Raw genomic sequence first — 15,019 nt, forward strand, 5'->3', positions numbered from 1 at the left:
TACAACAAATACTGTAACAAAATAATGTGCAATCAGAAGAAGAATAAAATACATTAATGGACTCAAACATCCCATAGCAAACAAACAAAGAACACACATCAATTAAACAATCAGAGGAAACGAAATCTTAAGACAACCACCAGAACAAGCACAAATAGAACACGAAGTGACACGCATGTTATAGAAGAAAAATTTCAGCTGACATATATAAAATATAAAGACACAAATAGAGACATTAGACCATTCTTGTATAGACCCCCAAATAACCCACAAGTCGAAACAACAACAATAACTATCAACACAATCATACACAACAAAATAAATGAAAATACAACTATGGAAGAGTTAAAACTACTGGTTTATATAGCACTCACTACACTACATATACACACTAGGCAGAGATCAGAACCAACCAACCAACACACACAAGAAACCGACAAAACCAGCATGGCAACACAGGTTACAGATCAGAACAGAAAAACCGAGAAAAACATCAGACAGCTAACACAATTTATAAGAAATGAAATATCAGACAAAAAACGGAAAAGGTTAGGTAAAATCTCACAAGAAGCGATAGAGCAATTAGATGAAAAGAAGCACAAATTACAAGCATTGGCCAACAAGTTAGAAGGAAATAAAACCAAACATTCAACACAAACCAAAAGAAATTTTACCAGACGATAGATAACACACATTGTAATAAATAATCCACCAAACATAACAGACATGGAACACTTCTGGAGCAACATATGGTCAAACCCGGTACAACATAACAGGCATGCACGGTGCATAGAAGCAGAAACAGACACATACAATGTGATACCACAAATGCCTGAAGTGATAATTTTGCAACATGAAGTCACCAAAGCAATTAACTCTGCTCACAATTGGAAAGACCCTGGAAAAGATAAAATAGCAAATTTCTGGCTAAATGAGTTCACCTCAACATATTCACATCTAACTAAATTATTTAACAGTTACATTGCAGACCCATACACATTTCCTGATACACTTACACACTTACACATGGAATAACTTATATGAAACCTAAAGATCAAGCACACACAGCAAACCCAGCTAAATACCGCCCCATAACATGCCTACCAACAATATACAAAATATTAACTTCAGTCATTACACAGAAATTAATGACATTCAACACAGAACAAAATTATAAATGAAGAACAAAAAGGTTGCTGCAAAGGAGCATGAGGATGCAAAGGGCAGCTGATAATAGATGCAGATGTGACATATCAAGCGAAAACTAAACAAAGGTCGCTACACTATGCATTATTTGATTACCAAAAAGCTTTTGATAGTGTACCCCACTCATGGTTGCTACAGATATTGGAAATATACAAAGCAGATCCTAAATTGACACAGTTCCTAAACATAGCAATGAAAAATTGGAAAACCACACTTAATATCCAAACAAATTCAAATAATATCACATCACAGCCAATACAGATTAAGCGTGGAATGTACCAAGGAGACTCATTAAGTCCTTTCTGGTTCTGCCTTGCTCTGAACCCACTATCCAAAATGCTAAATAATACAAATTATGGATATAATATTACTGGTACATACAACACAAAATCACACATTTGCTATACATGGATGATCTAAAACTACTGGCAGCAACAACTCTACCAATTACTAAAAATAACAGAAGTATTAAGCAATGATATAAATATGGCTTTTGGAACAGATAAATGTAAGAAAAATAGCTTAGTCAAGGGAAAACACACTAAGCAAGATGATTACTTATTGGATAACCACAGTGACAGCATAGAAGTGATGGAAAAAAACAGATGCCTATAAATATCTAAGATACAGGCAAAAAATAGGAATAAATAATACAAATATTAAAGAAGAATAAAAATAAAAATACAAAGACTAACAAAAATACTGAAAACAGAATTGACAGCAAGAAACAAAACAAAAGCTATAAATACTTATGCTATACCAATATTGACCTACTCATTTGGAGTAGTGAAATGGAATAACACAGAACTAGAAGCACTCAATACACTTACACGATCACAATGCCACAAATATAGAATACATCACCCACATTTAGCAACAAAGATTCACATTAAGCAGAAAGGAAGGAGGTAGGGGATTTATGGACATAAAAACCTACATTATGGACAGGTAGACAATTTAAGAAAATTCTTTATAGAACGAATAGAAACTAGCAAAATACACAAAGCAATCACTCATATAAATACATCGGCTACACCATTGCAATTTCATAACCACTTCTACAACCATTTAGATCACATAACATCAACAGATACAAAGAACGTAAATTGGAAAAAGAAAACACTACATGGCAAGCTCCCGCGTCATCTAACACAGCCAGACATCGATCAAGACGCATCCAACACATGGCTATGAAAAGGCAATATATACAGTGAGACGGAAGGATTCATGATTGCAATACAGGATGAAACAATAAACACGAGATATCACAGCAAGCATATTATTAAAGATCCTAAGATCACAACAGATAAATGCAGACTTTGCAAACAACAAATAGAAACATTAGATCATATCACAAGCGGATGTACAATACTAGCAAATACAGAATACACCAGAAGACATAACAATGTAGCAAAAATAATATATGAACAACTAGCCATACAACATAAAGTAATAAAACATGTTCCCAGACACAAGTATGCACCACAAAATGTGGTGGTGTTTTATCTGTTACAATGGTTCTGTTCCAGTATAATTTGTATTCCTCATTCTCCAGTACAACAAACTTGACATCACTCACCAATAAAAAGAAATTTACACAACTAATCGAAATATCCATACCTGAATACAAGTATACAGAAAAAAACAGGAGAAAAAATTGAAAAATACACCCAACTGGCTGAGGAAGTCAAGGCCATGTGGCATCAGGATAAAGTTGACATTATACCAATGATACTATCAACTACAGCAGTCATACCACACATTATCCACCAGTACATCAACGCAATAAAGCTACATCGAAACGTATATATACAACTACAGAAGTCTGTAATTATTGATCCATGTTCAGTTACCCGAAAATTCCTAAATGCAATGTAATATATACCATACTGTTCAAAAGGAAGTCACACTTGATCAGTGTCTGCATCACGTTCCATTTTTAAGCAGACATAATGTCTGAGAAAGGAAAGAAATAATAATAATAATAATAATAATTATTATTATTATTATTATTATTATTATTATTATTATTATTATTATTATTATTATTATTATTATTATTTGGGGACTTACTTTTCTGATGCCGCTTGCTCCTCCTCCTGCTCCATCTTGACTGACTGGAACAGAGATCAAGGAGCTGCTGAGTGCTCCTTATATAGAAGCCAACTACGTCACCATGATGCTGGGTTCTTATTGTTTGGATGAGGTGAACACTTGATCTATTGAAGTGCTCTCTAGCGGGGAACACGTGGACTAGATCAGTTCGCCGCCCTGCTGGATCGGAGGCAGTTGTCTCTTGTGGGCTGGGAGCTTATATGTTGGCTTTAGAAAAGGTAGACAGTTCCAACAGTAGCAGATGTTCCCATGAGATGGGTAACGTATTTTTAAAGCATCACGTTGGAGGGAATTTATTTGGAGGACTGTGTTCTTGTTCTTACTCATATATTCCAGGATTAATGCACGTTTCCATTCAGCATGTAGGAGGCTATGGGGGCAGTCCTTGGCTGTATGCTTGCAAACTACACTGCTATTAAACTCATCGCAGTCAAACACCAATAACTCGTGGATAGAAGACATTCTGCAGGATGGTCTTCAATGGTATATGTCGAGTATATGAATATGCTTATGCTGAAGCGAACTGATGTCAACTGAACATCTCTAGCGATTTGGGAGAGTGAATGCTTAATGATGAATGTCTCGGCAGTTGGAGCATGCACATGAGCATGTACTGGTTACGAGATGCATCCTGACTCGATCCCTCTGCATTGCCGAAATCTGGTGAACAGAATTCTTGTGCTTATTACCACGACACTCGTCCATTGTTATGCTCTTCCATACCTGATGTAGTGAAGTGTGGCTATAGTCATTTCTCGAATGTCTACATGTAATGCAGCTATTGAAAGCTGCTCTATCCCTAACTTTCATCTCAATGATTGAACACATGGCAACGACAGCTCAGCAAAGACTGAATGTGCATTTAACTTCATAACATAAGTTGAGTGGCTCAACTGACTTTTCCCCCACCATCTTTAATGACGTCACAGTGGGCACTCTATGCTGTCATGGGTATGAACCAACATGGACCTCATAGCAAACACATGTGTATGGTATAATAAATGATAAATGATAATAAATGATAATAAATGATAATAAATGATAATAAATGATAATAAATGATAATAAATGATAATAAATGATAATAAATGTTAATAAATGATAATAAATGTTAATAAATGAATTCCAACAGGATAATGGCAGGCTATTGTCACTTATTGTCTTTACTTATTGTCTTTACTTATTGTCTTTACTTATTGTCTTTACTTATTGTCTTTACTTATTGTCTTTACTTATTGTCTTTACTTATTGTCTTTACTTATTGTCTTTACTTATTGTCTTTACTTATTCTTCCCTCTATTTTTTCTTCTGGAGGCTTAGGTTAGTGGACGTAGCACAATTGGCCTATTTTCCCGCCAAAAGCTGCCATCTTGGATGATGTCATGCGTTGTTGCCAAGTCTACACGCCGCCATCCTGGATGACGTCATCGCCGCATCTTGAATAAATTTGGCAACAATGGAAAGTGGGGTGGTACACAGGTTGCCCTACTACTATCCAGGTGTCACCCCAAAGCTATTGGGAACCACCTTACAGGCTTTTATAAAGTGTCTTAGTCAAACAGCTTCATATTACCATCTTGGGGAGTGTAATATACAACTTCAGAAAGGATCGTGTATTTGACCCTATCGAAGACTATGTATTTTAAACTCTAACGGACAGTATTTGCAATGTGCTTCTCTGTGACTGGAAGAGAGTACAACCATGAGGTATCAGTTAACAAATGCCTTACAGAAAAACTGCTTATGGTTTTTGACGATATTGTGCTGTATGTCTATTGAGGTAACAGGAATACATACAAGCTGCTACTGTCTTAGATGCTTTCTTGGTAAACAGAAACAACTGTCTGTAAATTCACATGGATCTGCGTCAAATAGTGATAGAAAGTAGATGGAGTAATCGGTTGAGAGGGGTTGTAATGAGGGATGATTTAATGGTAGACTGATGATGGATTCTAGAGAGGAGGAGATGTTGTGGTAAGTCATTTATCACGTATGTAACCACTTTTTTCCGTTCTTCTCTTGGGGTGTATCAATTGTTTAGCATACCCTGCATTCGACTCATATACAACTGCAATTGCTAACAGCAAACCACCCCATACCACAGACAACAGAGAATATCCAGCACATGCGTGATTAATCACGTGAATCAAACCGATGGACAGCCCATTTCGGCACCCTCCTCTAGACGAACGAACATGTATATGAAGTATTCCACTCCCCTGCCACATATCGGACATACACTATGTGATCAAAAGTATCTGGAGACACCCAAAAACATTCGTTTTTCATGTTAGATGCGTTCTGCTGCCACCTACTGACGGGTACTCCATATCAACGATCTCAGTAGTCATTAGACATCGTGAGAGTGCAGAATGGGTCGCTCTGCGGAAGTCATGGACTTCGAATGTAGTCAGGTGATCGGGTGTCACATGTGTCATACTTCTGTACGCGAGATTTCCACACTCCTAGACATCCTTAAGTCGTCTGTTTCCGACGTGATAGTGAAGTGGGAACGTGAAGGGACACATACAGCACAGAAGCTTACAGGCCTCGTCAGTTGACTGACAGGGACCGCCGACAGTAGAAGAGGGTCATAATGCGTAATAAGCAGACATCTTTCCTGACCATCACACAGGAATTCCAAACTGCATCAGATCCACTGCAAGTACTATGACAGTTAGGTGGAAGGTGAAAACTTGGATTTCATGGTCGAGTGGCTGCTCATAAGCCACTCATCACGCTAGTGAATGCCAAACGACGCTTCGCTTGGTATAAGGAGCGTAGAAATTGGACAACTGAACAATAGAAAAAGTTGCGTGGAGTGACGAATCACGGTTTGTGGAATGACGAATCACGGTTCACAATGTGGTGATCTGATGGCAGGGTGTGAGTATGGCGAATGCCAGATGTTCATCTTCAGCCAGTGCATGTAGTTCCAACAGTAAGATTTGGAGGCAGTAGTGGTATGGTGTGGTCGTGTTTTTCATGGAGGGGTCTTGCACCCCTTGTCGTTTTGCGTGGCACTATCACAGCACAGGCCTACATTGATGTTTTAAGCACCTTCTTGCTTCCCATTGTTGAAGTGCAATTTGGGGATGGCGATTGAATCTTTCAACATAATCGACCACATGTTCATAATGCACGCCATGTGGCGGAGTGGTTACACAACAATAAGACCCCTGTAATTGACTGGCCTGCACAGAGTCCCGACCTGAATCCTACAGAACACCTTTGGGATGCTTTGGAACGCCGACTTCGTGCCAGGCCTCCCCAAGAAATCTTCCAGCACCTGATTGAACGTATGTGTGCAAGAGTGGAAGCTGTCATCAAGGTTAAGGGTGGACCAGCACCATATTTAATTCCAGCATTACCGATGGAGGACGCCACGAACTTGTTAAGTCATCAGTCAGGTGTCCGGATACTTTGTATTATATAGTGTAAATTAAGTTTTCAGTTTCATAACTGCAGTGGTTCTCAGTTAGTGACAAGGGGATGTCAGATACTGAAATACCTGTGTGCACATTTCCTTCATGAATGTTGTGTGTGCAGAAGAGACTGTGTTCTGTTCATAGGATTAGTGCAACCTGGTGTGTAATTTCACACATCAAACACCACTGCTATGCATTTGTCTATATCCTCATAGTATGTCGTAGTTTCATGCATTTTACGTTGCTGACGATCACTTTGCAACTGATGCCAGCATAGCGTGATTTCCGAACTGTCACGCATGTGAACAGGCCACGAAGGAACACTGGGGGAAAAATCGCATAGTCATCAACCGCTGTGCAGTAGTAAGAGGGAGTTTCACGAACGACGTAACAAAAAATTCCACCAACGGGGTGTGAGCGTGAGAATGGGGGGCATGTTGGGATGGTGTTTATATGTCACTTTTTTCGAGTTATTCAAGAAAAAAGTAAACTGCGGCTTCTAGCGAAAATATGGGCCGATACAAAATTACACTTCATCAAAATTCCTACAAAAAAGGTCATATTCATTTTTTCTCTAGCACTAATAGCTTCTGCGTTGCAGGAGATGGAAAATGTCAGATCATTAAAAATAGTATGTAACTGTATAAAATTACTGTTTACTCTCAAACGAAGTGAGTTAACAATAAGTACTGAATGCCTGCGCAATTTCTAAGTGCGGTAGGGCCGCATTAAGGGATAAATAGTATTCTAGGGGTGTAGCAGGGTGGAGGGAGTGGGGGTAGAAGATTATAAGCTCAAGCGGAGTTAGATCGCCAGATCGTGGTCATGCTCTTCCCTCTTTCATAGGTCAGAAAACTGAAGAGCGAGCAGGTGACTCCCCACTCTATCTATGCCAGTACATCACAAGGAGCAAATAAAAGATGTTTCACAAAGTTGTACTGACCCTCCAAAGCACACCTTGTGAATCACTGGCAACACAGTGTGCAGACAAGCCCAGTGGGGGTTTATTTTCCTCAAAGTGCGTTAAAAATACATGGAAAAATAATGATCGTTCGGCATTGATGGTCAGGAGGCTCCATCCAGGGAGCAAGTCTTTTTTCAGGTGCCACCACATCGGGCAACTTGCGCATCCGTGATGATTAAGAAAACACAGCATCCAGTCCACGGGTGGAGTAAGTCTCCAAGCCGACTGTGGATCAAAGCCAGGCCCGCTGCATGGTAGGCAAGGACGTTATCATTCAGCTAATCAGGCACACAATACATGGAATACAGACACGAATTACAAAGAATACTACTAAGACAAGAAACGCACATGGACAGGCCCTACGTAAATTCCCAGCACACTATTCCAGTCTACTAGAGTGAAAACTGGTTCTTAGGCATCTTATATGGCAGCTGTAGCGTTCTTCTAGAAAAGGCAACTTCCCCCACCACAACCGCCAATAAACTTTCATTTTGCAGACAGACTATACCTTCCCAGCATATCCTGCTCATTTCTCTTGTGTGCATAGACAAAGAAACTTCACTAAGCCTGTGGTGATATAAACAAGTCATTTTCAGATTATTAAATCAGAATACGTATTTGCTGTTGTTAAATGAGCTAGTATGTAAAATCTCTTGCTGTTATGTTGGTGGAATAGGGGCTGGATTGGTAAATGTACCTCCTTGCTGCTGTCTATTACTAACACAGTATTGTAAAACCATGTAAGTGGGTTTCCGTTTTTTGGTAGTGAATTACTGAATGAGCAGAAAGTTACTAGATTCTCTCATCATTAATTGAGTTGACTGTCTGATCCTCTTCTACTCAGGAATTGCTGGCAGCTGTAGAGTGGTCTGTACTGAGTGGAGCCACTCACCACGCACACAGAAAACATCTTCTAAAATGCAACACTAGTTGCTTCTTGTTCTGTAGTGGGGTAAATAGAGAGGGTAATCACCTGCTCACATTTCAGTGTATGGGCCGATGAGGCAGGGAAGTGCATCACCACAGTCCGTAAACTTAACTTTACTCGTACTTCGCACCTTTACCTACTCCATCCTGTTACACAGCCAGAGTCCATATTTTCCCTTAATATGGTCGTACTGCAGTTAGATGTGGTACTCATATTTAATATTTATTGCCAACCCACTTCATTTAACAATAAACGGTAATTTTATACTATTAAAACTATATTCTTAATAATCTACGATTTTTCTATCAACTGAAATGCGGAAATTATTAATGATAGAGAAAAATTGAGTGAGACCTTTTTTGTAGGAATTTAATGTAGTTCAATTTTCTACTGGTATATACTTTCGCTAGAAATCACGGTTTTTGAGTTTTTCAGAGGAAACATTAAAAACCTTCAAATTACTCTGGGGATTTTTATTATGTTGCTAATGATACTCCCTCCTACCACCCGGCGAACGGTCCGGACACATGGATGATGTCATCCAGGATACTGAGCAGCATACATAGCACACGCCCGTTGGGCATTTTGATCACAATAGCCATACCTCAATACGATATCAACCTTTCCCACAGTTGGTAAATTTCAACAAGGGTAATGTATCACGAAGCAAATACCGTCCGCACTGGCGGAATGTTACATGATACCACGTACTTATACGTTTGTGACTATTACAGCGCCGTCTATCACAAAGCGAAAAAAGTGGTCCAATTAAAACATTCATGTTTCTTTACGTACTACACGAATATGTAATGAAATATAGGGGTTCCTATTTTAAAATACGCAGTTGATATCCGTTTGACCAATGGCAGCGCCATCTAGCGGGCCAACCATAGCGCTATCTGGTTTCCCCCTTCAAGCAAGACAAATTTCGTTCTTTGTAGTTTTTTCGTTTGACGCTTATTTCGTGAGATATTTGGCCCAGTCACGATCAATTGACCACGCTGTTCTTGTGTGTTTAGGTGGGTAGATTGGCATAAATTTTCTGACAATTATACACTGTTGTGCTGTGGTTTTTCTCGACAAATTAGAGCTTTTGCTCCTATTGCCTATAATAACGCCTTTGTGATCAGCAATGCTGCAGCCTGAGGTCTGCCTCGATGACAGCTGACTTCTGCAGCTGGTATCGTGAGCATCCCTAGTGGCTGCTCTGTCATGAACAGCAGTAGAGCCATCAACATCAATGTCATCACCGTTGTGAGCAAACAACATCATCAACACCTGGATCATTGGGATAGGGGCTCTGTAGTATTAGTGGCGATCAGCTATCCACCAGCAGGAGCCTCTCCATCCAATGTCACACTGAAAATGAGAATTTTCAAATATGACACAGAGAATTACCATTTTCAGTTATTCGAGGTGCGCTTAGAAGCAGGATGTCACTTAGAACCCAACTGTGTTACAGATGCGCCTGAGATCCAATCATTTTTGTGAACAGGTGCCTATCCACTTTGGAAAGGGAGGCTTTCAATATCTTAAACAATTTGCAATATCCATAATTAAGTACAGTGGTATGATTTGCTGTAAGTTAACTCTCCCACCGAAGGACGATGTCTCCTTGTCTGTATACAGAAGCAAGATGATAATGGTGCGGTATTGTAGGGCACCTCAGTTGCTAAGTGTTTGATGAGTTTACCCTGAAGCCAATGCAGAGACGACTCTCTGAATTCCAATAAAGAGACTTGGGTAAAGCTCCCAACGAAGTGTTTGGGTGTTCATATACATGTGTATAATCCAATTTGTGGAGGGTCCGCACATACTATACTTGTGTCGGATATAGCTGATTGAATGTCTGTTATTCTTTTCAAAAAATAACAAGTACTTCTTTCTGCTGTGACTTCTGGTCGGCGGCAAAAATTATAAGAAAGCTATTCAGCACCCAGAAAAATATCATGTTGATATTAGCGAGTGTTATAAACATGGTGATTTTAAATTCCCCATCGCCTTCAGGAAACCAGTACATTTGAGACACAGAATACCCATATATTTATTCATGTGTACAGCCTGAAGGACTGCAAGTCAGATGGTGTTATTGTTACATGACCATTTTTCCCAAAACTGCCCCATAACTACTATGAAAGCAGTGTTAAAGAGTCTGATAATATCAGTATAATTAATCCCCACTGACTAATGAGATATATATCAGTACCAGTCATTGCAAGTAGATAATGAACGTAATTTATATTTTATGTGGAACTGCATGGCTCATGAAAGTAAGACGCCACTCTGGCAGCATATTGTGTCGAGCTGTAAGCAAGCAGGTGTGATCAGATTATGTAGGCAGACAGGCGGGTCCGTACCCCTCGGACAGGTTCGTGGAAGGGATGTGATGGCAGTTCATACAGGTCAGCGGCACTTGGCTTACCAGCTCACTTAGGTCACATTAGCATTTCCTGTGAGGCTACCAGCAACCCAAATGTGGAAGGAGGCGAAATGCTGTTTTTACCAAGTTCTGAAAGGGGGCTTTTGTGAGCAAAAGGAAAAGTAGTTTTTTTTTCTTCGAAACACACTGCTCACAAAAAAATAACATCGTAACATGGAGTAAGAATCCCAGCTTGAGATTCTTCCAAGTCATAGCCACTACAGGAACTGAATAGTTAACACAATGTAAGAGCCGCCAGGTCTGGATAACGTAAATAAACTAGCAGCTGCAAAGAGAACCACAGCTGTGCTGTTATGACCCACTTCATTGACCAGAGGAAAAGACAGACAAAGAGCATGTCTCTGTTTCTTGGCACTAAATGTTAGGCAATTAACCATTAAAACGTTCTCTGACATCGGAATCACAGTGGGGACCAGCCTCTTGTAAGGCATCATTTTACTGGTCAGCACTTGAAATATCCGTAGTCACCCAGTTGAAATAACGAAAACCCGATCTTCCTTTCCAAAAGGAGACAGAACAAAGTCACTTCAACTTCATTGCCTCATGCCTTTGCCAGCCATCACCAACAGCCAGGCAGCTCTTCGAGCAGATGAGCTGGGGACTTGAAAACATTTCAGGCTGAGCAGCACTTAACCACAGACGACGGTTGTTGGTGCGAAACCGATGACTGACTCTGCAACCATTTCAGCCTCCGACTTCAGATGAACATGGTGAGATCTAAACGGTACAGCGAGGCGAACTGCAGGGACAGCCAGACCATTTCACTAAGTTTCAGTATTTCCTAAGCTTCACTCCGATGACTTGCTTGCCGATTTTTAACATCAATGTGCTTTCAGTTCTGGCCACAGATGCAAATGTGCATCCTTACAGTACGACTTCCCGAATGTTTCTGTTTCAAACTGAGACTCAGATATTAGAACCAGACTCCTGACCCATTATTCAAGTGTGCCAAGATTATAGTCTGATATCGTTGATGTTTGTCAGATGTTTTAATGAGCACTTTAAATGTAATAAACTGAGTTAATCGTAATTCTTGTTTGAAAGTAAAGAAGTGCAACGACTTTGTGTGCAATCCTAGAATATGTGCGTATATTTTATATATTGGTCCTGTAATCTGACATAAACAATTCGTAGCCCCTACAAGATAATGAATATAAAATTCATCAGCCACCAAATCAAACTCACTAGCTGGTTTGTGAAACATGCAGAGTTGTTGTTAATCTATGAGAATGAGAAACTACAGTATTACTGGATCAAAAGTATATCACGTGTCTTTTCCTCTCAAATAGTAACACATAATGGTAAAAAGCATTTTTACTCTAGGTATCCAAGCTCATTTCAAACGAGCGAGCACTTAACAAAGCATCTGCTGGACTGCTCTACCAGGGACCCCATTCTTGTAGAAATGCCTACAGAGGAGAATAAATTCTTAGTTTAAGAATTTTCTTCATAAGGAATGTGTACCCTTTGTCATATATGTTGACTTTGAGTGTCTTCTCGATCTTGTGACAGGGTGATCCTACAGCCTCAAATATCATTGTCAGAGAAAAGTACGTATCTTTTGCAGCAGTTACCAAGTTGTGTGTGAATATGGTTCCAGTCTTAATCATTTTGATTTGTACACTGGAGCTAATCCTTTGTGCTGGTTGCTCTCTGATCTTGGAAACATTGCAAGGAAAGTTAACTATATTTCTAACAGCATCAGTCCTATGACCAAAATGCAAAATGCAGGAGAGGATAAATTGCTGTATAAGAATGCAATTGATTGTTATATTTGTGAGCAGCGATTAGATGAAGCAGAAACATCATGTAGGGATCATTGTCATATAACCGGAAAATTCCACGGTGCTGCATACAACGTATGCAACTTGAATTACCAACACCCATGACACATATACGTTTTCATCCACCATTTAAGTAGGTATGATGCTCAATTTCTAGTTAAGCCCTTGAATGATAACAGTTACAGCAAAGATCAGGTTAGTGTTCTGCCTGAACCACTGAGAGATACATTTCGTTATTGAGGAGAATCACCAAGACAGCTACACTGCAATTTCTTGACTCATGGAGACTCATGCAGGCACCACTACAGGAACTGGCTGAGACCATTTGTCAGGTGGATTTACATCTCACTCGAACTGTGTTTTCCAATTATCCTAAGTTCCAGCTTATAACGAAGAAGAGAGCTTTTCCACACAAATATCTGGATTCGAGGGAAAAACTCAATGGATCAATGTTTTCCGACATAACTACATGCTTCTGCAAACTTTCAGGCACTGTCATATTAGATATAAAATGTGAGTACACAGTGAGTATATGGCAGGAGTTCAACATCTGTAATTCCTAGCAATATGGAAAGCTTTATATGGACACAGATGTTAACTTATTTGCAGACATTTTAGAATGACTCCAGAGTGCATGCCTGGACACGTAAGATATAGATTCTGCTTACTGCTACACCGCTCCAGGACTTTCATGGAATGCCTGTTGAAAAAGACACTTGTCAACATTGACCTCTTGACCGATGTTGACATGCTGCTGTACTTTGAAAGAGAGAGTCATGGGGTAAGTTCCCAATGTGTACCTAGGCACCAATAAGTCAAATAACCACTGAATAAGTGACTAGTTCACTTCAGCTAGTGATTTAAGTTACGTTATATATTTTGATGTAAATAGCTCATACGAGCATGTCGTTCAAGAATTTCTATCTACTGAAGGGTAAAAATCGACAGGTTGGGTAAAAAAACGATGTGCCAGAAGGTTCTGAAACAGGGTACATTTTAGAAGTAGATTTAACACATCCCATTATTCTGTACAATGCGAACAGCGAGTTTCAGAAAAGTGTTCCCACCCCAAGCTGATAAGGCTGGCGGGAGAAACATGGTACATAGTATATTGTCGAAATCTCCAGCCCACGTCTCAAGTTCGACTTGCAAATGACTAGAGTGACACACACTGTTTCCTTCAAAATATGTCTCTGGTTGAAACAAACCCATTGATAAATATCTAAAATAGGGTTTCTGCGATAAATAACTGAGAAAGAGTTTTACAAACTTATGAATAATGCTATGTTTGGCAAAAGTTTGCAAAATATTAGAATATATCAGAAAATTCATTTAGTTGGCATTATGGCGCAGCAAATTAAATCTCCAGGCCAAATTTTAAATGGCCACAATCTTCAACAAATATTTCGTCGTTCTGGAAATGGCAAAGATTTCGACAGATTTCATAAAACCTGTTTATGTGGGTACATGTACATCAGACCTACCCAAACACCATGTGTGAGTTTCATTACGAGTTTGTTTCTGCAAAATGAGTTTTCACAAAGCTACTTTATACGGATACTGACAGCTTCTTCTACTGGGTGAAGTGTTTTGACCCTATGAAGTACTGTAAGGAAGTGCCACACCAGCACACTTGGCACGTCTGGATATGTGGTCAGTAATCCTTATGACATAGTACCTGTAAACAACAAGGAAAATGAGACAAACTGCTCGCCAGTTGTGGGGTTTTTAGGTGTCTGTCTGTATGGTATGTGTACATTTTCGTTCAAAGATGCTATGTTTAGATGGGCTAAGGGAGTATGTAGTGCAGCATCAATGGCTTTCACAGCTGAAAAGCATTTGAAGTAACCGAACAATGATATTCACAGTGCATTCCTCTTTGCATATGGTGCAGCAATTCAGTATTCGCAAAGACATGAGGTGCGCACTGTATCACAACTGAGAATCAGCCTGTCATGACATGACTATGAGTGGATCATTTGTTATCATGGGGTTGGAACCCTACCATATGCGCACTATTCACGTGAGCGATAGTGTGTATGCATGTGAGTGTTACATATATAATGAAAATGAGGGTGTGTATGTGAGTTAGTTTCTTTTGAACACTCTGTGTGCAAATTGTATTGTCTGTATGTTTGTTTCTTTTCTTGTGCA

This window comes from Schistocerca gregaria, chromosome 1 (assembly GCF_023897955.1).
Source record: "Schistocerca gregaria isolate iqSchGreg1 chromosome 1, iqSchGreg1.2, whole genome shotgun sequence".
Lineage (NCBI taxonomy): Eukaryota > Metazoa > Arthropoda > Insecta > Orthoptera > Acrididae > Schistocerca > Schistocerca gregaria.